This window comes from Perca flavescens, chromosome 5 (assembly GCF_004354835.1).
Source record: "Perca flavescens isolate YP-PL-M2 chromosome 5, PFLA_1.0, whole genome shotgun sequence".
Taxonomy (NCBI): domain Eukaryota; kingdom Metazoa; phylum Chordata; class Actinopteri; order Perciformes; family Percidae; genus Perca; species Perca flavescens.
Genome location: NC_041335.1, coordinates 3,758,978 through 3,786,512, shown reverse-complemented (window position 1 = coordinate 3,786,512; position 27,535 = coordinate 3,758,978). Strand labels below are relative to the sequence as shown.

General features: G+C 43.3%; 1 protein-coding gene across 3 annotated transcripts in view; it reads right to left on the bottom strand.

Annotated features, from left to right (window-relative positions):
* The window catches only part of sema4c (sema domain, immunoglobulin domain (Ig), transmembrane domain (TM) and short cytoplasmic domain, (semaphorin) 4C), a 118,885-nt gene that overhangs the window by 71,609 nt on the left and 19,741 nt on the right, over nucleotides 1-27,535 (bottom strand). The window contains exons 1-2 of one of the 3 annotated variants that reach the window (XM_028577596.1): nucleotides 15,290-15,341; nucleotides 14,074-14,201 (exon numbers count right to left, since the gene is read on the bottom strand). The exons of 1 other annotated variant lie outside the window; for it this stretch is intronic. The gene's annotated coding sequence lies outside the window, so the exon portion shown is untranslated. Of the gene's footprint in view, nucleotides 1-14,073; nucleotides 14,202-15,289; nucleotides 15,342-27,535 lie in introns of those variants that run through there. One more of the 3 variants, XM_028577595.1, reaches the window with a different exon arrangement.

Below are 27,535 nucleotides of genomic sequence, written 5' to 3'. Positions count from 1 at the left end.
CTCCCACCCTACACCTCCCCTCTCCCTTCCCTGCAAAACAAACACAGCTACCGTCAGCTCTCTTCCTTCCTTCCTTCCTTCCTGCAACCCCCCCTTTCCCTCCACCTTTTATTGCTCCAGGAGCATTTGAACACATACACAAATAAGTGCAAACTCTAACACACACACACACAGAAGCTGTTTCACCTAAGTAGAACAAACTGGATCAAACGATTTCACACCTCGTGGACGGTGGTGATGAGAGCGGCTCCAGGACTTTTATGCCGTGCTCCCCTCACTTTGTAATCATCATAGTGGGAGGTTGGAGCAGCACTGGTGCATACATGGTTGGACATGTATGGGTTTCTGAGGCTGCCGATAGCCAGGTTTCTACATTGGTTTATTTGAAAAATTCTGAAAAAGGAATGTCCCAACAAATGTATAATGCTGGAAGCGTCTGAAACAGCAATTACAGCATTGCCTGACAATGAATCTCAGTTTTACAACCAAGACTAACTCTCTAGAATGAAGTATGATATAAAAGGACTAGAAGTAATTACTAGAAAAATGTCTCAACAACTATAGGATCAATTGCCATGAAATGTTGTGCAGGAGTTTAGGGTCCCCAGAGTATAAATCCTACTGACCTTTGACATTTGTAGTTTATAGTGAAAATACCTAAAAAAAACTATTAGATGGACTTATGGATATTTGATACAGATATCCATGTCCCACTCAGAATGAATTGTGATGATTTTGGTGATTCCCTGATTTTTTCCCCTAGCGCCATCATCACGTCAAACTTTTTATTTGTCCAATACTTTGGTTTATGACCACATAACATAACCTGCAGAACAAATGGCATTCCCATCAGCCTTGGCTGTAGTTTGTGTTTAGTGCTAATGAGTATATATTAGCATACTAACACGCTAAACTAAGCTGGTGAACCTGCTAAACTCTGCATGTTAGCATTGTCAGCGAGCATGTTAGCATGCTGATGTTAGCATTTAGCTCAAAGCACCTGTAAGTGCAGCCTCACAGAGCTGCTAGCACGGCTGGCTGTAGACTTTTGCTAGTAGGCCTACAGGTGAAAACATCTGCCAGTGCAGAAAAATAATTTGAACCTGGTCTCATTACAAATCACCTTGTTTCAAGAACATTCCGGAAATGAGTGCCAGTATTTTGAAACAATACAGAAAAACGCAGCACATGGCATTAGCATACAGAAAATCAACTCAATTGAAGAAAATTGTTATTAAAAACATGTTCAAACTAGTTAGTTAGTTTGTGTTTAGTGCTAATTAGTAGGCTATATATTAGCATACTAACACGCTAAACTAAGCTGGTGAAACTCAATGAGCATGCTAGCATGCTGATGTTAGCGTTTAGCTCAAAGCACCTCTAAGTGCAGCCTCACAGAATTGCTAGCAAGGCTGGCTGTAGACTTTTGCTAGTACAGGGGAAAACATCTGCCAGTGCAGAAAAGTAATTTAATTTTTAATTAATTACAAATCAAATTGTTTCAAGAACATTCTGGAAATGAGTGCCAGTATCTTGAAACAACAAATAAATTCAGCACATGGCATTAGAATACAGAAAATGGCACTCAATTTGAGGAAATTGTTACTGAAAACATGTTTAAACTAGAGGGGCACTTAAAGAACGCAGACTTCTACCAAGGCCATGCCCAATCTTGTAATATTAATGAAAGTTCAAAAAGGGAATGGGTTCTTCCTTGGCCTATCCTCTACATCCTTCCACTAAGTTTCATGAAAATTAGTTAGACAGACAAATAAACCTAACCGAAAACAAAACCGCTTTGGCGGAGGTTATGTCTCACTGCACTGTTTTTTCACTTTTAGGACTAAACAATAGACAAAAATGACTTGATAGCGTGATGGTCATTTCCTACCTTTGACTAGGGAGGAATCTCCATCACACAGGAAGTGGATGTCGCTTAAATAGAAAAAAGTGGGTCCTTGAGGAGAAACCGTTCATTTGGTGCCACGGTTCAGCTTTTTGAACTTTCAAAGAGAGCTCTTACAGATAAATAGTTCAAAGCGTGATACATTTTCCACACAGAAGGATTCATTGCCAAGTGTTAATTTGTATCCCGAGTTCATTTAGTATTCTGGTGGTTCAAAATGTTATCTGAGAGTCTGTGAAGCCACCAGACAGCCTTGGAAGAAGATGTATCATATGATAATTTCACAAATTGAAATGCTTTTTATACAGCTGAAACATTTTGATCAGAAAATCAGCCTTTATAAACAGGGAGGTTCCTCCAAAACAGTTTTGGTGATTTGGAGCCGAGCTTACACGCTGTAAGTTGCTCTGTATGACAATACTGTCAAAATATACAATGGCTCCCCTTGTGACGTTGGATCAAAGAACAGATTTCAAAGTTCCGGGGTTCAAGTCCAGAGCAAAATGAAAATGAAATCGGAATGAAAAAATATCATGTTACAGCACTGCAAAATTGATGACTTGTGGAACGTGAAGTCAACAAGGACTTCAGCATCGTGCTATATCTTCTCACTTGTTCAAACAGTGCTGCAGAGCCATGCGTGCAACAGGCCTGGGAAACAAAAACCTTACAGCTCGACATAGCACCGAAAAGCTTTTTCCCATAAAATGACCAGAAAGATGAAGACAACTGATCTTTTATTCAGAGTGTGAAGCTAATGGAGCAGATATGGACACTCCGTTGACAAGCAAACACGCATACATCAATCACACTGTACTCAGCATCTGAGAGCCTTTGTACAAAGGCACAGGTGGACACTTAAAGCAGTTACGGTGTGTGTTTAAGTGTGTGATAGTTTGCATGCACGGTTTAAGGCAATATCAAGCCTGAATGAGTCTGCATCTAAGTGATAGCATTAACTAGCATGTCTGTGAATATCGCTGTGACCAAATGGGTGTGTTGAGTGTTTATGTTGACCAACTCGCATTAAAGAGCTTTGTGTGTGTGTGTGTGTGTGTTTGCGGATGAAAGACTGACAATCAAAGAGGGGTTTGATCAGCCTCTTGCAGCGTGTGAGCTGTGTGTATGAATGTAGAAGATGAATGCAAAAGAGTTTGTGTGTGTGATCGTGCCATAGCGTCCAACATGATGTTAAAGGTGCAGTAGATAAGACTTATAAAACTGACTTTCTGTCATATTTGCTGAAACTGACCCTATGTTCCAATAGAACTACATGAAGCAGGTAATAAAAAATAAAAAAGCTGGCACCACCTACAGCCTGTAGTGCAATTTGCAAAAATCCTCTCTGTTCAGATGCACCAATCAGGGATGGGGGGGGGGGGGTCTAACTGCGTGTCAATCACTGCTCATGCACACGCATTCATTCTCCCTTGGGGGGGGGAGGGGCTAAGGAGACCGTTTTGGGCTTTAGCAGAAAGGGGGGAGGGACTGAAAGGTTGTTGATGTTCAAATTTTTTGGCTAAGTCCTGGATCTTCACAATCCTACCTACAGCACCTGTAAGCATTTGAAATACCCCTTTAAAAAAGTATCTCCATCAATATGTGAGCCACCCATCAATTTTCATGCACCTGAGGGCAGGATTTTCCTTATTTGCAAAGAATTAATGACTAACCAGCAGCGGGGCATCAATCATTTCAGCCTGTTCTCGTGAACCATATGTTCAAAAAGCCACGAAATTCGTCATGTAATTTGTCTGATTTGCACTTTTTTTTGGTGTGTGTGCACCACATTGACTGCTGCTGTGTGAGAGACTGCTGCGTGGGTCGGGCGGGCGTTAACACACAGGACTTTCAAGCCGGGGAACGGAGTTTGCTTCCCGGGGAAAACAAAATACTTTCATCCACAGCCGGTGTCACAGAGCTCTGTTGCGGCTGAACATATTTACTAACTGCTGCTGATACGACCTGTGACCTGTGACGTAGGTCTGTAGCCGCGTCACGAAGGTCTGTAGCAGCTTAAATAGCTAGCAACTAGCGCCCTGTAACAGATGTCACGTGACCAGCTGGCAGCCTCCTAGTTTTCGTATGATATCGTACGTTTTAGTGTTCATAACTTGTCGTACGATATCATACGAACCCGTTCACGAGAATGCATTGATCAGTTCAACAGCATCAAGTTGATGTCACTGACTTTCCTTGCACAAGGTGACAGGAATTCCCCTCCCATCCTAATTACCTGAAACTGAAGCGGAACGCAGCACCCACGTTGGACTTTAAGCAGCCTACTTTCGCTTGATGGAAACGTCAAAAAAATGAAACTCCCACGAGAGTTTGCAGTGTAACATCTTTGCATCCCGCGCTGCTGCCTCCCTCCAGCACCACGCTCTTTCATGTCTCTCCCCTGGGAGATTCTGCAGGCCTTCAAATCTCCATCTTCTCTCCTTTCATCCTTACTGAAGCTCTTGCTCCCCCCGAGCCCCCCTCCTGCCTTGTCCATGTCATGGTTGGCTGGTCAGGCGTGGTCGGCTTATAATTCTTTGATCGGCGCTCTGATCTCTTCCATCAGTGCCAGGGGCTCCAGCTGATTACAGATGAAATGGATATGATTTGGACTCTAACTTGGGGCCAAACACCTGCTCAGACCCCAAGAAGTGATAGAAGAGGAGGCGCGGGCGGGAAGATGAAACCAGAGAGACTGACGTCCAGTTCATCGGACAGCGGGACCATCTGTGCCTTTGGTCTGTGGCCGTAAACGCATGCCTGATGGAGGCCGATCTCACTCCAATCATTTGGGGATTGGACGTGCCTTTCAGTACAAAGCTTCAACAACAATTGATCCCTGATTTAACTGATATTGATATAGATATATATAATGATAATGATTACCCAATCATTTTTCACAATTTTGCAAATTGACTAAATTAAATCAGACCATTTTTGTCATCGTAATGACAACCGTTTGGGTTTCTAGCTTCCTTGTCGACCCAAATATTTTTGACGAGACGGATACGCCAGTCACTAGTGATTGATTGGGACAAAATAACCCCAAAACAGTGCAGTAAAATGACATCTCAACAGGGGAGACCTCTGGCTCGCCCAGTAAGAGCGCACGCCCCATGTAGGCTGAGGCCTTTGCAGCGGCCTCGGTTCGAATCTGACCTGCGGCCCTTTGCTGCGTGTCCTCCCCCATCTCTCTCTCCCACCTTTCCTGTCTATCAACTGTCACTCTGAAATAAAGGGAAAAAAGCCCCCCTCCCCCTAAAAAAATGACATCTGAACAGTAAAATGTTAACGTGAGCATGAAAATAATGTTTTTTTGGGCTAAGGCATTTGTTGAGAGAGAGTGGAGAGTGGAGAGAGAGAGAGAGAGAGAGAGAGCTACATTACCCAGATCTCTCGTAATCCTTTAACCTGATTGTGGAAACTAGGTTTTGGTTTACTTGAGATGTAAGAAATACGATTAGCTCAGAAAGCCGACATTAACCAGGTTAAGGATGTGCGAGCAGACAAACTGTCTATGTGCGTGTGTGTGTGTGTGTGTGTGTGTGAGTGTGTATCTGGGGCTCCCTCTCCCTTTTCTCTCTGGTCGCCCTTGTGCCTGCCGTATGTTGTGTCTGATGTGCACACATGAGTGCAGTGAGCAATGGCGAGACCCACGTGCACTGTGCCCTGCTTCGACCTGCCGGCCCCGTGTGCAGGCCTGGGGGGATGCTGGGATAGCGCTCTGACCTATCATCAATGCACATTTATTATATAAGTGTGTGTGTGCTGCTCCATGATCCCCATGTAGTCACAGGTCGATCCGCCTCGCTCAAGGGGACGGACACACACACACACACACACACACACACACACACACACACACACACACACACACACACATTTAGACTGACACTGTTTTAGGTGAATAGTTACATACGGAATATAATTGCTGCACACATATACAGACTCCTACATACCAGGGCTCCATCTAACGATTATTTTCATTGTCGATTAATCTGTCGATTATTTTCTCAATTATTTGATTAGTTCTTGGTCTATAAAATGTCAGAAAATGGTGAAAATGCTGATCACTGCTTCCTGAAGCCCAAGATGATAGTGGCTGTAGTACTAATGACGGGAGCAAAGCAGGAATTTTGAGGAGGCAGGTTGTGGTGGTGGATGGCTCAAACCAACTCAGGACTTTCACCCAGGGGACCGACATTCACGTCCAGTTTGAAATTAAAAAGTCAACGGCAAGTTTTTTTTTTTACTTTCAGCGTCACAGTTTTCTAAACTTAACTTAACTTAAAGTAGTTTCGTGCCTAAACATAACCAAACTGTGACCGTTTCACAGCGTTAAAGACGTGTTTAAAACCGCGATATTTACGTTCAAAACTGCTACCAAAGTACTGTGAGGACGGAAGACGCTCCTGTGGGTATATATCATATTGTTGTACGGTTTGGAGGACTTGTTGAAATATTCACATTTACGTAAGAAGCTGGAATCAGAGATTTTACTTTTTTTCCAGAAAGAATTACTTAAACTGATTAATCGGTTATCAAAATAGTTGCCGATTAATTTAATAGTTGACAACTAATCGATTCATCTTTGCAGCTCTACTACACACAAACAAACACACACACACATGCATGCATATATTCACACACATGCATTTGCATAATACATGCATGTACGCTGTACTCACATACAAAACATAAAAGGAATGCTTTTATCACGTGTCATTTGCACACCAGCACATAAACTTCTTCAATACCACCACTCACATATGTTGCAACCTGCTCCTCACACACCAGCGCACTAATCAAATCACCACGGCAAATAGGCTCCTTCCCCCCCGTTGGGCAGATTCAGACAAACAAAAAGCTGACAAACTTTCTCTCTTGTATTTCAAAGCTCATTAAAAAGCATTCACCGCTGTACGGTCTAGCGCTTAATCAGCTCTGAATAATAGAAATGGTCGTATTGACGCCTGCAGGCACCTGACGTACTGTCTCATTTCGTAACAACAACCGCTGGGCGGGTGAATGCAAATCACTACGACACACACACACGCACACACACACACACACACACACACACACACACACACACACACACACACACACACACACACACACACACACACACACACACACACACACACACACACACACACACATACTATCTCCCTCGCTCTGGTTTCCCTGTCTGGTTGCCAGTCCCTGAAACCATCACAGTGTATTCTGGCTTGGGGAGGCCGCCTACTATGCTCCTAGGGGGGCTAATTGTCCAGTAGCGCTCTTTCGCTTTCCCACCCACTCTCTCTGTCCTCTCCTCTCCTCAGCTGCGTTTTTTTGAGATTTTCTTTCGGGAAGAGTTCAGGAGTTCACGCTGAGCCCAGAGCCCTGGATCCCAGTGAGGTGCCACGGGGAAGAAAGGTTACACCTAGCTGGACTCCTATAGAATCAGCCCACACACCTTAATGTCAAGCGGGTGGGGAGGGAGGGAGGGAGGGAGGGTTATACCAGCATGGAGATGAATAGAATGGCAGCAGATAGAGGAAAAACAGCACTGAAAGGAAGGAACACGAATGCCTGGTTAGAGCAACCCATTGTCATGAACAGGTTTGTATGATATCGTACAAAAACTCATGCACAACAATTTGTATGATATCCTACGAAATCAGGCGACCACCGGCTGGTCACGTGACGACGGGTCACATGACAATTAGGTTCAGCGGTCTTACCAGTTAAAGTTAGCCGAGAAAGGGTTGCTGTGAGCCAGGTACCGGTCACGTTGAGGTGATGGTCCTTTCAGGGGCCGTTGAGTTTAGCCGACAAAAGGTGACTGTGAGCCGGGTACATACAAATTACAGTGCATTACTTTTCGTAGCTATATGTACAAATGGTTCATGAGAAGCGTCTGGTTAGAGTGACAGTGTGGGCTGAGGCTTTCATGGTAAAGGTCTCTCTACCATAAGATGGTCCTTATAAACACGTCTTCTGCATGCATCAACACTGAGCACTGCAATCTTGCTGCTGCTGCTGCACCGTTTTCAGCACATTTAAGTCCCGTAGCCGCCTGCTGTATTAGCATTTAGATTTATCTGAATTTAAAGCGTTTCTCTCACTATGTGCTCTTTGGAAGTTGTGTATCTCAGGCTCTGCTGTGGGATTCATGAGCTCAGGGACAGACGGTGTCAAGCTTGTTCAGATAGAATGTTCAAAACTGGACCCAAACTGCTTTCTGATCATCATCATCATTAACCATATCCTATTTTTGTAGATATGGCCATCCATGCTAATAGTGACATTGTACTCATCAAGTTACAGTTTTTTCTGATTGCTAAACGACAGTGGGCACAACTGGATTCACATGTGCAAAACGCTAACTCCAGTCTGCACTACCAACAGTCACCTGAGCTAAACAGTTCACATCAGCTGCAAAACAGGCTCAGAGCAGCCAAACACTATGCACAAACCTCACTGAGATAACACACACTGTCACTCAGTACACACTAGGGTAAAAAACACTAGCATCAAACACCAATACACAAATTACAAACTTTTTCATATTTACAGTTTGAACAATTTGACTGACTTGACACTACTCAACAGTTTATTTAAGGAAAAAATATAGATTGTATAGCATACCAATTTTTACAAGAAGGAATAAGGTAAACAAGAAGGAATGAAAATCAGCAGTTTTTCAGTTTAAAGTATTTTGTCTCTAGTAATTTATGGAATTACTGGGGAATAAAAACTAAAGGTACATACGTAACAGTACAAAAGAATAGTGTGACTAATCCTGCCTCTCTCCAGCATCATGTGACAAGTTTTCTTCATCACATTGGATGTCTTCATCATCTCTAAATACTAATGAATGTGGTGTTTCTATTGCTTTCACCTCCATTACTTTCTGAAAAACAGTAAGAACACAGTTTTACTATTGTAAAGATATAGTGTTTTTCACTTTTTTTTATAGCTGTGTACATAACCTCAGACCTCTTACCTGGACATATTGGTATCTTTGCTCTTTTACCTGTTTCTCTCAAACGGTACAATGTATAATTGTTTCATTCTTATTTGGTCTTTGTATACAAAAAAAGGCTTTCTGAGCTTTCTCTGTATAAATACCGTATATGTTCACTAACTAGTCTAAAACAAGACACCTGCTTAGGCTTTCAGCTAAAATTCCAATCAGCAGTGTTTGATAGGCACCAGACTGAAACCTATTCTGTTTTGAATGTGTGGTTAAAGTCATGGGATAAGTGTGTAGAGTTTTGAAAACTGTGTTCAAGCAATGAAAAACCAACTAGAGTTTGGTCCACATGATGTGCTGCTGTGCAGACTGGAGTTTGAGTTTTGCACATGGGACTCCAGTTGTGCCCACTGTCGTTTAGCAATCGAAAAAAAACTGTAAGCCGCCTACTCATGATCATAGGAAAAACCGCGAGGCGGCGTACAGAGCATATTGCAGTCCCGGAGGCAAAGCACAGCGCAGGTAAACGTCGATTTATCAAAACAAAAACTGACAGATTAATCGACAATGACAATAATCGTTCTCCGAACATAGGTACGCTATTTGTACTGGGAATCTGAATTATCCTAAGGCCTTTTTATCACTTTTTGTAACCAACCTTGAGTACTAGAGACTTTCTTGGTCAAAATTCTTCTTCCTTTTTGTGAATTGTATTCCCTTACATGAGCACCGGTGGTTAAAAGGATACCAAAAGAGCATACAGAACGGCACATGCACACAGCTGTGGTGTGTTCACTGCTGCTGGTTGACCTGAACACCAACATGAAGCAGGAAGAGTTCAATGAGCATCCAGTGTGTTTTACACTCACTTCAACACTATTGAATATTGAAGGGGAAAACATTAGCTTTAAGCCTCTGGATGCATTTGCTGACTGGTCATTACAAATATTGGCACGTGCCCCGTGGCAATTATGAGCTTGCACTTTTATTCTTTTTACATTGCTGTTTGACTTTTCATTCATATGCCATTTGATTCCCTGGAAGGGAAGCAAAAGCTGTAAAAGGAAAATAGCCAGAGACAATTTTTCCCTGACTCAACAACTACTCACAAAGAAAGTGCCCTTGAGCAAGGCAACCAAGCTAGATTTAATGTGCTCAGTGACTGTCTGGACACACAATGAAATAATTGTGCTTCTGGTGCTGGGCAGTTCCCAGTAGCCATAATTAGCAGACTGTGGTTGTACTGGGCAGCTCCATGGAATTAATGTGTGCATTACTGTAAAGAAAATAGATAGAAAATGCAAAGCAGGACATTGCCGAAGCGTGTGCATACTCAGCAGAAGCGAATCCTTCCTTGGATGAATAAATGTATGAAAAAAAGAAATCTGCCGACGACAGCTATCGGATCAGTTAGCGAAATCAACGCCCATCAGCTAAAAATGCGCCTGGCAGACATACAGTGCAGACAGATATTTGTTGAAGATAAAGAGAGCAGAAGTGAAAGGTGAGAGGAGTGAGAAGAGAGTGGTGGGCCTCGCTGCTCTAACCCAGGGTCTATTAGAGTCTGATTTGGACCATTAGGAGGGAAAGAGGATCCGCCAACGGCGAGTAGAGCTCCTCCAGCCCGGCTCTACATTAACCACTGGCTGCTCTCTGCTTTGTTGAACACACAGGCTGATCGATAGCAATGAAGAGGAAGGAGAGGAGGGTATGAGGATAGGAGGATAGGAGGATAGGAGGGTAGGAGGGTAGGAGGGTAGGAGGTGGCGACGCGAGCAGGTGGGAGAAAAAAAAAGTGTCCAGGTTTACGAGAAGATAAGCTGGGATCGATGCAGAGAAATAGACTGCTGCTCTCGGAGAGGGAGGACGGAGGAATGCAGCCGGCTCACACACCTCATCAAACCTGACGGAGGGGTGCCTGTGTGTGTATATGTGTGTGTGCCTGTGTGTGCAGGGGCACCCCCAGCCCCCAATCCATTGGGCTAGAGTGCTTTCAATCTGACAATTGTGATTTCCATAGGATCCGAGTACTGTCACTTGGCTGCATGTTCTGTCAATCTCCCCAGCCCTTGTCACATGACCAATTAATGTTTCCATGATGACTATCCAAAATTCTGATACCATGGAACCAGAACTGGAATTGTTTATAAAAAAAAATGTGCAGTGAGCCTATAGAAAATGTGTTTTGTATTTGGATATACAATTTGTTTAAAAAGTGAAAACAAAAAAATACATTTTGTTCCCACCAGGGATAAAAATAATTCAGCAGAGGCAGGGATATGTATACCAGAAAGGGGGAAACTTCACGCATCCCCCGAGGCAAATCACACCCTCACTGTAAGTGTTTTAATATGAAAATGATTGCAGGGAGACAGGGAGTTGTGTATAATATTTAATAAAATATAACAGGATATACTCCAAAAAAGCAAGATTAAACAGCGGATGGAAACAAAAGGGTGATCGTGCCTTCTCCGTTGTGGCCCCGAGACTCTGGAAAAAACTTCCTATTCATATTAGGTCCTCCTCTACTGCCGAGATCTTTAAGCCTCATCCTAAAACACATTTTTATTCTTTGGCGTATGATTTAGTTTAGGGACATTTGGATAGAAGTGTATTGTTTGTATGATGTTCATTGTGTCTATATTTTTATTGTCTTCCTTTGTTTTTATAACATAATTTAACTTTGTACAGCAATTTTGTTCCGCCTAGGTTGGTTTTAAATGAGCTCTATAAATAAATTGACTTGACTTGACTAGAATATACCCCAAGAAGCAAGATTAGGAATAAAAGCCTGTCTCTCTCTCTCTCTCTCTCTGCAGCTGACGTGTCTAAAGGTCTCGGCTGCTGTTTGAGAATTCACGGCAGCAGCTTGTTGTGTTATATGTGCAGAACATTCATCTGTGGATACCTGACACCTGTCACGCAGCCTTGATGCACATAACCTCCACCTCCATCTTTCTTGCATTTCCATCTCCTTCCTCTTCCGCTTCCTCCCTCTATCGCTCTCTCCATCTCCCTCTTTTCATTGTAATGTCCCCCCTTTCTACTTCTCCCCCAAGCTCTTGGTGTCCGTGATGGCACCCTGTCAGAGAAAAGCTATTTATGATTATCATCAGATCAACCAATATCCTCACAAAGATAGACACACACAGATATTATATATTTATATATATATATATATATATATATATATATATAGAGAGAGAGAGAGAGAGAGAGAGAGAGAGAGAGAGAGAGAGAGAGAGAGAGAGAGAGAGACACATCCAGGATTATTAGATAGAATGAGGGATAAGTGCATTGTGACAGTGTGTGTAAGAGAGAAACACACACTTGCAGAGAAAATATGGATCGAGGAATAGAACAATATTGCCTGAGGCTATTTTTTTATGCCTCTGTGTTTATGTGTGTATGTGTGTGTGTGTGTGTGTGTGTGTGTGTGTGTGTGTGTGTGTGTGTGTGTGTGTGTGTGTGTGTGTGTGTGTGTGTGTGCGGCTTGGTTGATGTTTTCGTCACGGTGTATGTGTGTTTAAGTGCATCGCTCTCGGCCTCTGTAGTCTGTGTGTGGAAGTTGGGATACAAATTACTTTTTTTATCAGAGGCAATTCACTAAAGTCTACCGGAGCTCCCAGGCGCTCGATCAAACAGACAGCTGATTGATTAGAGAACCCTTCATCACACACTTTCTACACAAGATGGCCACATACTACAAACATGCTCTCACACATACACATTACACATGGTGATATCCAGCATCCTACTATGATTAGGGCTTGGTTTTTAGAAAGAAAGTGAGCAAAATGGAGTGTTGGTCATGGATTCCAACCCAAGAATCTATGAGGAATAGCCCTTTAAGAGCTGAGATTCTGACTTGATATTAAAAAAAAAGTACACTTACTTTTGCACGTAAGACATAATTAAAATTGCCAATTGTCAAATAAAGGTAAACTAGAATAACTACCTTGCGTTGTATCCTTCCACCAACAGTCCAGTTGTAGTTTACATCCTTGTCTATCCAGACTCATATAATATATGTAGTAAAGACTTAGAACAATTACACACACACACACACACACACACACACACACATCTTCAACCAGGCAGCACAGTGTTACGGACATCCGGACAAGCTGAAAACATATCTTTTACTTTTTGATTAGCTATAGCGTCTTTTCCAATTTAAAAAAAATATATAGATATCAAGTGGAAACTGATGATTGAGTGCAACAAACACAAATCATGAAGTATTTTTTTAGCAAACCTATACTTGAACTACCATTATTCCTCAAATAAAAACCGGTAGTCAATTAAAAGCCGGGCCTCTGATAGTGGTCAACACGGACAAATAAAGGAAAATCTTTTAAACTGACCTTTGTCGATCTGAAATGAAGACAGATTCAGCAACTGCACGGCCTATTTCTCGCTTAAAATGTTTTCAGAAACACGTTTCGGTGAACTATTCCAGTACAATATGAGATCGTATTCTGAACAAGCTGCCATGACATTTCCGGAGAAACCGGACCCACGCGTCGTGTTTGTCCAATCAGCTGCCGGTTTAGATTAGATTAGCACCGCCTGCTGTTATGGAGACGTATTATGGTCTATGGTATTTGGTTCCGAGGCATTTTTATGACCAACTCGGGGAGACCGATCAGTACAACAGCCTTTTCTGCCGAGGGTCGGCCGTCTGGTCGGTGTGTCTGGGCCTTAACACGCAATGAGGAAAATGTGTGACCATCCCCCCCCACCACCCTGCCCACACTCTCACACTCATAACCTTCAGCATCTTTCCTAACAAAATGCCCTGAAATCTGAAATCCAATATCCATCTCAAATTCAATGTTTTGTCAGCCTTTTCCTTATCGCCCGGCTCATGCATCTCTCTCAACTTTCTCTTTGTCTCGCTCCAGTCTAATTTCTTTCTAGGAGTACCTGAAAATGCCTGTAATTTCCACATCCTGTTTTGACAAATGCCACCCTCCCCCTTCCTCCCTGGTATTCCTTTCCCCTCTCATATTCACTTTCTTATTTCTTTTGATTCTTCGCTCATTCTACATGCCCACCCTTTCCTCCTCCTTTCTTCCCTCTGTTCTCCTCTCTCATTCCCTCCGCCAGTCGTGCTGTTTGCTGAGGACGGCTTCAGAGGAGGCAGAAAAGATGCTGCTGTTTTTCTTCTCCACCCTTTGTTCTGTTTTTACTTTCTTACTTGTTTTTCTTCTCCTCCCTCGCGTGTCTGTGAGCTTTCTTCTTAATATCCAATCAGTTTTTTCCCGCCTCTCTCGTCGCCGTGAATGCTGAATGAAGACACTTGACTCAGATGAAGGTCACATTGGGCTAAAGGAGAAAAGGAAAAGAAGAAGAGCGGAGGAATGAGTGACAGGGGTGGATGTTTGTATGTGTGTGTTTGTGTGTGTGTGTGTGTGCACATATGTATGGCCATGTGAGATTGGCAAGGCTGCTTTAATCATTTTAATGTCTCCCTCAGAGAATACCTGGCAGCCATTCTGCACACACTCATATTACACACGCGTAAACAACTGGGCTACTCAGATGTACACAGACAGTTGGTCAACTACTGTAGCTGGCGAGCTAGCCTCGAACATGCTAACCCTAGTCAGTCACAATAGAGAGCCAGAGAAAAGCCATTTTGGTATTTTGGAGCCAAAAGTGACCATATTTGGACAAAGGGCAAAGCTAGGGAGCATGACTTGGCTACGCCAGTGTTGTGTATAGTTTCAATGCCGTTGCACTAAGCTAAACTATAAAGAGGGAAAGTCACAGATTTTAGAGTTTTTACAGAGTTTGGCAGGTACCTCCAGGTACTGCCGCCATTCATTTGCATGTACGGCAATACACAGAGCTGGTTGAAAATCTGCAGACTTTCCCTTAAGTTACTAGCTAACGCTAGTGCTGTCTAGTCAACCCTGATTGACAGGTTGGTGTGTAGCCACGCCCCTAAAGCATCCCCTGCCTTTTCATCTATTTTAAAATAAATGGGACCATAATTTACTAAAAGAACATCATGTTGTATTGAAGAAGACTTGAAACTAGCGATTTAGACCAAAAACTCATAATGAAAATGTTTACTGAGGTAATAAATCAAGTGAGAAGTAGGCTCATTTTCTTATAGACTTTTAATCTGACTTCTGGAAATTAGATAGAATGCAGGTTTAAGGTAATTCTGCATAGGCATTACTTATCAGGCCCGGAAGTTGCCGCTTAGCTAGCTTATTGAGGGCTAACAACTTAAAAGTTGTTTAGCTTAGTAGTAGCATGAAGTAGTAGATGCTGATATGTGTTACAATAGACATCAAAAAAAAAAAAAACTAACTACAAACAAAACTAAAATGCTGAATGATAAATGACATTGATTTCCAGAAGCTAGTGGTACAAAGGCTATAGCCCAGACGTGACGTCATTACCTCGATCCTCTGGAAGTCCAGCAGGCTTGTTAGCTAACGTACTGTATCATCGCCTCCTGTCTCATAACTGTCTGAAAATTTGTGGAGCAGATTATACAATACATGTGTCGGTACACGATCCGTTCTGCAAGATCCGTTCTACACATGCGCCAGATAATACTGTTTTACTGAGGATACGACCTGCACGATCTGTTCCACGCTAGCCTATGGCTAGCCTCCACCGGGAAGCTAACGTTAGTTTAGCCAACAGCTAATTCGGCTAACCGCTAGCTGACAGCTAGGTTTATATTAGAAATTCTTTGGTTCAGTCTAAAATAACTTTAAGTCAAACTTAATGGGAAATCAGGCTACAGCTAAATTAAGACTTTAGGGTAATAACAATAAAGACAACTATTGAGTGATTGTATTTTAAATGAGCACACGTAAAGTAGAACTGACGTAACAGCTGTTATATATGTTAACGTTTATTTTCAAGTTTTATTTTGAGGGTCTTTTAAAGTTATTACATGCTGTCTCAGCTAGCGGTTAGCCAAATTAACTGTTAGCTAAACGTAGCTAACGTTAGCTTGGCTGTCGACCGGAAGCCTGGAACAGATCGTGCAGTGTCGTAAATCCTCGCACAACAGCGCATGCGCGAACATTTTGCGCATATGCAGAACGGATCGTGCAGGCAGAACGGATCGTGTACCGACAACAGGGTTATATAAAAGTGGATGGTGCAACACAGCTAACCTCCATTTTGGACTCCTGTTTCCTCAAAGCTCAGCACTGTCAAGGCGGCTTGCTGTTGGTCAATGGCATGAATTCATGCGCCAAAGTTCACCAAAGTTGAACTTGATGTGAAGAATGTGCAGAGATTTACTTGATTTTCTGTGTGAATTGCTGTTTGGGTCTAAGTACGCACACATGAAACACACACTAACAAAGCCACACACATCTGCACATACACCTGAACCCTTAAGGCTCACATTCATTGGATCAGACTGCAGATCACATAACTAACTGCCAAGTCTTACAGTGTGTGTGTGTGTGTGTGTGTGTGTGTGTGTGTGTGTGTCATGTCAACATCAATGGCTCACTAATCACGATGAGAGCGCCAAGGGCCAAGCAGATATTGTCAGTAATGTATGGGCCAGCTAGTGTTACGTGGAGGGAGCATATAAAGGCAACACCAAAACCTCTGACACCATCATAGTTCATTCACTGCTGTCAATAAACTAGACACTGGAAACTCAGCTACACTCTGCGCACAATATCGACTGGAAAAGCTACGACGTTCATCCGACTTGTTGATTGAACACGAGAAACCCCACAAACCTTGACTTAACTCAAAAAAAAAAAAAAATCTTTGGAAAACATCTTTAATTTAGACTTTTTGGCAAATGTATGTGAATGGCACAATCCCCTTTCACATGAATAAAATAAAATAAATCAGTGTTTCTCCAAAATGTCAACTGAAAACTGCCATATTTGTGACACCCCAATATGTTTTCAAATAGCTTATTTATCCAAAGAAGTAGAAACATTGACTCAACCCATGAAATGTCACTGGGCAGTGACATAATGAAACCTGCCATTGACTTGCTTTTCTGAAGGAATAGAGCACGGGAATACGCTATGAATCCTCTTTTAAAGGTTGCAAGAAAATATAAAGCGGGTTACGTAAAACACTGAAACTCCATTTGATGGCAGGTCCTTTTCGAATTGAGTTAGTGTAATTAACTGTGCTGGAAAATGAATTTAGACTAAATGAGGAACCTTACGGCTGTGAGTAACTCACCATATGATCGCAAGTAATGTAAATGTAAATGGACTGTTTTTATATAGCGCTTTTCTAGTCTTAACGACTACTCAAAGCGCTTTAACATAGTACAGGAACCACTCTCCATTCACACACATTCATACACTGTACAAGGTGCCACCTGCTCATCAGATAAACATTCACACACATTTACACTCCGATGGCGCAGCATCGGGGGCAACTCGGGGTTCAGTGTCTTGCCCAAGGTCACTTCGGCATGGAACTGCAGGGATCGACCCACCAACCTTCCGATTGGCAGGCGACCTCTCTACCACTTAGCCACAGCCGACAAGTGTCTGTATGTATGTGTGTTTACTGCTTCTGGTAGAGCGTTTAACCCTTCGTTGAGTGTCTCCGCCCGGGACTGAACCGGCGGTGTGTCTGCTGAAGCTTTAACAGCAGCAAAAGAACTTTAAAGGCTGTTGGGAAAAAAATATCTCTCCAAAATGAAATATACTGCTGCTACTGAGGCCACTGGCTGGGTTACCTATAGGACTGGATGAACCCAAACACACACACGCACACACACACACACACACACACACACACACACACACACACATACGGCAATGTGACAGCACAGCAGCATACTGGCCATCTCTGGTGGATTTTTCCTAAATAAGTAAGTCATCCAGACCTCAGCTTTCCATTGGCCTCATCCAGGAGAACGTAGCAGCCAAAAGCCTGCAAGGCTCCACACACACACACACACACACACACACACACACACACACACACACACACACACACACACACACACACACACACACACACACACATATATACTTCCAAAGCACACACACAGACACACACACAAGGCCAAAAAGGAGGATGAGGGGGAGTAGAGGGGTCTGGTTAACAAGCAGGATTTCAAGAGAACACCTGCACACAGACACGCACACACACACACACACACACACACACACACACACACACACACACACACCTCTAGCTGCTGGCTGCCTGTGTGTTTGACTGGCAGCACAGTGAGTGGCTGTGTGGAAGCCAGCCAGCCACTTATGAATCAGCAATGACTAACATGTTAAACCCGCGCTTTCTGAGCTAATCGCCTGCATGTATATATATATACATTATGTGTGTGTGTGTGTGTATCTGTACATGTGGGTGGATGTGTTGTGTATACACACACGTGAGCATGGCAGAGTGTGTATCCATGCCTGAATGTGTGTTGACGTGTTTGCCTGCGTGCTGCCACTATAGGAGCCTTCCCTATCAGGCCCAATTGTGACAGCCCGGGCCTTAAATTGCTTTGCACCAAATTTGACATTGTCTGAGCTGACAGCACCCTGATGAGCAGAATAAAAGTGGAGTGACGATGTACCCGTCACTTCCTCCAATCTGCCGTGAGAAGAGCACAACTCCGTGCTCCGTTTGATCAATGCGCAAGACAACGCAATGGGATGCTAATGGCATGCAAAGACCCGAGCTTTGAGCGTGTGCCAAAGTGTGTGGGTCGGCTTTGTAAGAGTGTGCGCGCGTGTGTGTGTGTGTCTGTCTGTCTGTGTGTGTGTGTGTGTGTGTGTGTGTGCCAGTAATGGCAGCTCTAATCAGCGGCAGGATTGGAAGAGGCATGTGGCAATAAAGCCCAACAAAATGCCTGCCAGTCCCTATTAGAGCCGAGCACTCTCCGGAAACGTGGCTGACGACACACACATATACAGTATAGCAAACACACACACACACACACACACACACACTCCATCTTGGTGGACATCTGGCCAAGGTCGGAGTTAGATTTGAACAATGTACGCCAACTGCAAACCCCCTTATCACCCCACCCACACCTTCAACACCACCACCCCTCGCACCCCTTTAAAAAAGAAAGAGCACTGAGCTGCAAAAGCCTGACTTCACAGTCTTTGTCGTCCCGAGTGATTTGGTCGTAAACTCTGACCCCTCTAAGTGCAGCCCATTACTCGCGGGTTGTGATTTACAAGCTAAAATTAGAGGTGGCCGCCATTTGCTGGGGGGCCATTATCAGCGCCGGGGCACGGCAGAGTCCTTTCCGACTGAGATCCCTCGTGGGAGTCATCCATCCATATTCCACTGAAGGATCGATCATTCAGTGTGACATAGAAATGACCGATATACAGCTGACGGGTTAGCATTTGTCTTCTTCATGCTTTGTCCTGTATGCGAAATATTGTGTCTGCTCTGTTACTATTCCTTTTATAGAGATTATTGTTGATGTCATTCTCTCAATAATTAAATTTTTGGCACCACTTTTACAAAAAAAGCACTTACTAAATTGTTATAGATCAGTTAGAAGCCTTTAATAAGAGTAACGTTTGGGTTGCCAGATTGCCTTTAATGAAGAGTTCGTTATTAGCGTGTGTCAGAAAAAAAGAAATGGAGAATGGTTGCACCCATTGTTAAGATGGATCGTAAACTTTTTTTGCTATTTATATTTCATGACTGCTCAAACATTACCAGTACCAGGGGAAAATACACGCTTTGGCAGCTCCGAACTTTACAACTGCAGCTCACAGCACAGATGCTATCAAAGCGTCTGGCAACGCAGCCGGTCAGAACCCATCGACCACGTTCTTGGCAGCGTGAACGAGAGGGTTTGATGTCCTATTGTCTCTACACCGTGACAAAGAAAAAGCAACCTCTGCATTGTGTTGGTGTCGACAGATAAAGTGATTGTGATTGTGTTTTTTTTCAGTGAAGTGGGACCTTTCTACTATTATCCACTCATTTCCTGGGTTTGCCTGCGTTGGGTGCTTTTGGCAACAGATATTGGTTTGAGCTGAGGAGCTGTGATTATTATTCTCACTGTGCCAGAACACACAGGAGGCGCCACCGCGGACCCAAAATACTGAGCAGCACCTGGTGTGTGAGCTGAAGACACACAGGAGGGAAAATGCTCACAATTTGTCAATGAATAGCCACACAACATATGCACTTTTAGCGCTTTATATCACAGCAGGCACATACTCCGCAAGGTCTGATCTGTTTTGAAAATTAAAAGGGATGGAATCACCATACGAGGGCAGAGAGTTCATTCAACTGAATTAAGTATTTTTGAGTACTACGGTGTATGTGCATGAGCAGAGGAAAGCCTTGATACATGAGTGGGGTGAGTGCACGCATTTGGAGTTCTCAATGTGTGTGTGTGTGCATGCATGTGTGTGTGTGTGTGTTGTATGAGACATCTGTTTACATAAGTGGGAGGATGTGATGGTAAAGCACTGGCTTGGGCTCTGGCCTTTTCACAACAAGGCCCAGGGGTGGTGAGGAGATTTATCCCAATTTTTGTCTCATGAAGGAGCGAAGCCAAACAAATCCGTCGGGCGGAGGCGCCCTCTGATCAAACCTGCAACTCTCCGTACAGGGCTTTTACACTTTCACTCCAGATTTCGCCTTTTCTCACACCAGCTCACTCTTTATGCCTATCAAAAAAACACAAGTCGACTTTTCCATCTAAATGTCAGATGATGATGTGAATGCTGAAAACGTGCTGCTGTCAACTTGACTGTGTTGGTTCAACTGTTACAGCTCTCATCAACTCTTTTTTTCAGCCTCAAAAAAAAACTCTGATAAACGCTACCTACCCAGCACCGAACAGCAGACAGACAAAGTTAGCATCTAGCTTTTGAGAACATAGTGGAGCATTTAGCAGCTTAAGATAGACCACAGAGACTAAAACAGAGCTACAAACTGAGGGAATATTGGAATAATAGTTGTCAAGTGGCCAGAAACACGACTCCAAATGCGTCTGTTGACGTGTAAAGGAAATGCCCCGAGCTGCAAATACATAAGTAATAAAGTCATTATATGTTTTAAAATATAGTTATTGAGGGCTGAGATATGGTTTCCTTGAACTGAAATACTCATTTCAGTTGTTAAGTTTAAATAAAGATTATAGTAATTCTGTACTGAAATATGGAGATTCAACCATTTTGATCTAGCGATGGGTGAAATTGAATATTGTCCTTTGAAAGAAAAATAGAAATAAATAAGTTGGTTGTAATGTTGATTCTGCTTGCTTGTTTTTAAGGTAATTTATGTTTCCTCTTGTAAAGCCACACAACTGATTGATTAACTGTATATGCGTTAACTGCACCCTGATGAAGACCAGTTTGCTGAACACATCTGGGGAATAAAGCGTGGTATACTGGAGAACATCTGGGCAAACTTTGATGAATTGTCGATGATAAATCAGACGCCCATCTCTTTTTTTTTTGCTCTTTTGGCACTTTATTTCTCGTTGATGCCTACACAAATACATATTCTTTGCTTTGACGGCTGAGTTCCATGGCCTTCAATCCTTTATTTTCATACATGCATCCATTCAAAGTATTCTTGAATACTTCTTTTTGTAAGTTCACAGCATTGGTCCTGACATTTTATGTGATTGAACTCTCCAAAGAAGACTAACTGGTGTGACTCAGTGTCTGAACCCTATAGGGGAGTTTGCAGCATTTCAGGACTTGCGTGGGTCCAATGAACAACAGCGCCTGCCAGACAAGTAAACCAGGTAAACAAACATCCGTTCTCTGCATATTCTGTGCTTATGGACTCCTTCAAGGTCAAAGAGAGAGTGATTTTTTTCTTTCGCTCCTTCTGTGGAATAACCAGAGGCAGGGATATACTGTTTCATTAGCTTTCCTCTCGCTGCTGCTGCCGTCTGTCCAACAAAATGTAACCGGCCGGCTGAGGGCCGGAGTCGCAGCTGAAATAGCAAACAGCCAGGGGTTCCTACATGGGTGGAGTAGTATTGACAGAGAGGACGTCTGAAGAGTAATACATGTGTGCGTGGATCAATGCATGCACCTACTCCTGTGGGTGTGTGTGAGCGAGTGTGTTCATTTCCACTGGGTGTTATGTGTTTGTCAAGCTTAATTTGTGCACGTGTGCATTCTTGCATCTGCCCCCTTGCACTTTGTGTGTGTGTGTCTGTGTGTGTAGGTGACAGTAACAGCATGAGCTCCATGCATTATCTCATTACGGGGCTCTCCGAGGCTGCAGGAGCCCCCTGTCCCTAATGGCCTCTGTGTTGATCGCGGTGAGACAGACAGAGGGCAAAAGGAGGGCCCCCCCTCCCCCTCCATGGTAACTGCCAGGACCCCTGGGGGTCCATTGTTTGGCTTGGTTGTCCCACTCAGGCTCCAGTTCCAGCCTTGGGGGATCGATACAAAGGGGAGCTCGACAGCTAAACAAATGAGATCACCTCCCACTTCTGACAATGTCTGCCTCAACCTAACCTGACTCCACATACAGTCTATCAAACTTACCTCAGTTTGCCAATTCTAAGTCTATCTTTAAAGGGTTTACGTTACCAAAATTACACACATATTTTCCCACTTCCTACCTAGTGATACATTATCAGGACATGCAGATGATATTCATTTTACTTTTGTCAGGCTTGCCCTACTTCTAAAGTGCTGCTTGTGTTTGAAAACTGCATTTTGAACTTGAGCATTTAGTGGAAATGCTAGAGAAGCTGTTTGAATTCTGCCCAAACCATCCTGCCACAACAGCAACAGAAAAAAATGCAAATATGCTGTGGCTTCCTCAGCCAGCTGGATGTTTTAGTGTCATAAGGGAGCTCTAGTGTGTATGACAACTAATCTGTCTGTAAAAGGTCTAGTTTTTAACAGGACGGGATGTGTTGTAATGGTAGCATCCGTCTCACTTTGAAAGTTATTTTGTGCTTGTTAGAGCCAATTTGGTCAGCAGCAGTTCACAGTATGAAACCACTGATCGACCAAACCATGGCCAGATACCAACAAGGAAAAGAATATGACATTTTATAATTTGAGTAAACCAACCTTTTAAAAGTACCATATTGTTAAAAGTGAGATTTCCATGTCTTTTTTTTATTATAAAGCAGGTTGAGGTGCTATAGATACTGTAAATGCATTAAAACGCTCAATCCAAGGAGAATGCAAACATCCGTATTCAGAAACTGTGCCTTTAAATGAGCCGCCAGGACTTCCGCACAGTTGTGATGTCACAACTATACTTTATATAGGTAGAAAGTGCCGCCGCAGTGCCGTTGCAATCATTTCCCCGGCTGCAATGGCGTAGAGACGCTTTGAGCTCAAATGAGAAAGACCCAGAAACGCTGACCAATCAGAGGAGACTTTTTCGGGAGGGGGCCGCTTAAAGAGACAGGCGCAAAGCAGAGCGTTTCAGACAAAGGATGAATGCAGGTATACTCAGACAGACGAGAAAAGTAATGAGTTTCTTTTGAACATTAAAGCATGTAGACGTGTTCTAATAGAAACCCCAAATATGAAAAAAAAAGTATGATCCTGAAAATTAACATAATATGTGACCTTTAACTATTAACCAAGTCATACTCAGAGTGATGACAGACATAAATGCTGTGCACTTTAAAGGAAATTACTCATCTTTCTATTCTTGTAGGACATCTGTTCTTCCTAACATACACAGCAGGTGACTGACGTCTGCACACACGCACACAGTGGATTCAACCTGTTTAGCCCGACATAATGAATCACATAATCACATCCAATGCGCGCTGAGACACAAAGGAGTTATAGACAGATTATCCCCAACAACCACACGCACACACACACACACACACACACACACACACACACACAAAAACACACAGATGAGTCTGCATGCACGCAAAGACGCATTATAAGTCCAAGCAGACAGACTGCAACCGCCTCAGACTGTTGCCACAAGATGACAGAGGAGAAAGAGAAAAGACAGGAGAAGGCATCGAAAATGTATGTATAAATACAGAAAAATGTAATTATTCTTTTTTTATTATTCTATTCTCAAAATGCTTATAGAGTCACAAAGAGAGAAAATAGAAAGGAAGGACGAAAACACACACACACACACACACACACACACACACACACACACACACCCCCCTCTGAGCAGCTCTGGCTGAGGTCGTCTTTATTAATAAACCCTCTGACAACAAACACACTAACAACAAGGCCCTCGCCCTCCCTTCCGTATCTCCTTGAGAAATGGCAATTGCCAGATTGACACAGTTTGGGGGTTGTCTGTGACCACACACACACACACACACACACACACACAGTGCAGGATGGCCTAGAGACGGCATGTCAGTGATCTGTCAGAGGGTAACAGTGCAGAACAGGTGTGTGTGTGTGTGTGTGTGTGTGTGTGTGTGTGTGTGTGTGTGTGTGTGTAGGTGTGCAGTAAAAGGGGGGAAGGCCAGAAGAGACAGGAAGTGTGCTCTGAACACACACACACACACACACACACACACACACACACACACACACACACACACTAAGAAACATGCCCCGGCTCATTTGTTTCCACTGACAGGAGAGGAGAGGGATGGCTCGCTACAAGACATGCCTAAGGGAGCAGGACAGGTGTGTGAGGGAGTCGGAGGAAGAGAAGGGAGCTCAAATCGGCATCAAAGGCTAAAAAAAGTGTACGTCTGCTAATTTGCAAGTTTGTACGTGTGTGTGTGTGATGTTTGCTCTCCGTGAGACGGTTACTGTAGCTGTGCTCTGCAGGGCTTATGATGAAACTCGCCTGGGATCACTGCGGTACAGTCGCTCGGCGTGCTGACACGCTGACCTTTGAGAAAGAAACTCCGGGTAAGAGCATCAGGACAGGTGGATTTTCATTAGTTTGCAAGCAGGCGTTTAGAGCGAAAACAGCGCTCTGTTATAACATTACAGGGGGCTGTGTTTTGGTGCGCCGCTACAGGCATTAGTGGAAGCACGAAATATGATCAAGAAAGGTTTGATCTAACCTCAAAACACTGCGCAAGGGTTGAGAATGCTGTGTGACAGGGCTTCGCTATTCTCACGCAGGGCATTGCCGAATGAGATTGCATCCATCCATTTTCCGCTGCTTATCCAGGTCCAGGTCATGGCGGCTGCAGGCAAAGCAAAGTGGCCCTCCTCCCTAACTTCGTCCTGCAGTTCTTTCGGATGGATCCTGAGGCGTTCCCATGCCATATGGGTTATATCGTCTCTTCAGTATGTTCTGGATTCGGTCTGTGGTCTCAACAGATTGACGTGCCCGGAATCCTAATCAGATGCCCGAACTTCCAGTGCTGCAGTTTTTTCTACTGTTTCGGACTTGTCTTGGACTCCGTTGGTATTTGCACTTGGACTTGTCCCGGACTTGGCCATTCCAGTTGGTCTCGACCGAGTGCAGCAATACATACTTTTTATCCTAAAGTAACTTCATCCTTCAAAACAAAACCATTGAAGCACGCTGGTTCAGAAAAAAAAAAAGTGTTCTTGAAGAGGATTCTTGGTCTTGACTGTCTCTCATTTGGACTCGGTCTTGACTCGGTCTCGGCTAGTCCTGGTCTTGGACTTATCTTGGACTCGATAAAGGTGGTCTTGACTACAGCACCGCGAACTACTTACACTGAATCCTTTAAATCCGAAGAAGCAGCGGTTCTACTCTACTACTACGTGACAATTTTGGGTGACAAGTCTGATAACTTTAGACAACATAGGGGACGAAACAGGAGCGGGATGGGATTCGGGAGTCTTTCTCTCGGGATTTTGGGACAGGATTCTTTTTTTGGGGGGTAGTCCGTTGATCAGAATATGAGTATTTTTGTGGGCTCGGAATGGGATGGGAGCGACAATGGATTCCCGTGTCACCCTCTACTCAACACCCTGTCCCGTAAAGCCCAGTTTATACAACCCACATCCCTGTGGACTTAATGCTCCGAGTGATGGCTACGTTTAAGTGACACATTTTGTCATCTGGTAATGTCTGCGAGGGTCCACATGGACCATCCATCCATTTGCACCTTAAAATGTGTGACTTGAATACAACACGTCCATGTATCTTAAAACCGCATCTGAACACAACCAAGAGCATTTGCTTTGGACTATGTCTGCCACTTATGAGGGACTTCCAGAACATGAAAGCAGCTTTCAGGAGTTACAGTCAACCATCTTTCTGTCTCTACACAAACCTCACGAGCACGAGTCTGGAACATAAATGGACCCCTAAATCAAGAGTTAAGCTCCCCCTTTACCTCGACAGTCTGGTAGAGCCAGGATCATAATTTGCCGGGCAACCCTTAATCTTTTTTTTTTGCTGGAGCCCTCTGCGTCCAGAACCCCCGCTATGCCAAAACAGTGTTCTCATTGAAATTAATGTGTTTTTCAAAGCAGTGCTAATGTGGGATTCTATGGTATTTTTTTGCTTGACGTTCTGTTGAAGTTTAGGCTTCTGTAGGTGGCACTCTTTTCCTTTTCAAGCCCCAGTGGCTGTCACTGTCATGCTAGACAAGATGCATCTTCTTCTCAGTTATTCCAAACAAACTGTTGTTGCTGCTGCCAAATACAGGACATCCCTTGATGCTGCTCCTTCCAGAGGATCCTTGACAGGAATGAATTACATAACGCTGAGTGTTTACTATGGCAAAGCTGAAGTAAAACAAACAAAAGCTGAATATATAATATAATATATCACTTAGCAAAGGGCGTGGCAGATTATCACATGTATCAATCTCACCATGAGAATTTTTTCCTGTTGTATGCAACATGTGATATAAAACATGATGTACGTTCTGCGAGAAGATACATTAGGAGCCAGGCCGGATCCTCTGCTCAGTAGCGGAACATGTGACACGTTTCAACCTCGGCGGATCGTCTTGCTCAGTAAATGCAGAACAGCTGGTGAATGTCACCGTTCGCTCTGGTTTAGGCTGCATTTAACATTTGGTTAAAAAGCAATTTCTTTTTCCAGCTGAACGAAGCTGTTTTATAGTCTTTGTGCTTCTTTTGGATGCCTTGGAGTGGAGAGATGTCAAAGACAGGGATTGGTACAAACACAAGCGCTGCCAGCTGAGTTAGAGCACAGTGGGTTGTTGGTATGAGTTAATACAGTTTAGACCTCTGAAGCCCTGGGACACTATTTCCACAGTGTGGGTCAATATTTGGATGCATTCCCACAGGAAAAAAGAACTGAAGTGTCCTCATGCGCTTAAGGGAGACAAATTCCTTAATTGTCATTGCACAACACTGTACAACGAAATTAAGTAGCAATCCTGACGGTGCATTTCGTACCATATGATTGCATGTAGTGATGTAACGATACACTTCATGATTTTCAGTTCATAATACGATTTTATCAGAAATGAGCTGCAGACAAATGTCTATATACTATAAACTGTACCAAACAACAGATGTGTGCTCTTATCAAAAGCGCAACTGAAACTGTATTTTATCTTAAATAATAACGAGAAGAATTAGGTGCCACATCAATATAACAAAATAAATGACAGAAAAATGATCTCTTCAAATAAATGAACTAAGAGCATGTAGTGACGTCTAGACCTAGGGCGTAAAGTATTGCATCCGTTCATTTTTTATCTCAACTCAATGTAATCTTTTCACATTTATGTGCATTTTTAACCGATTCACGATGCATTGTTACATCCCTACTCGCATACATAGATGCAAATTCAATGA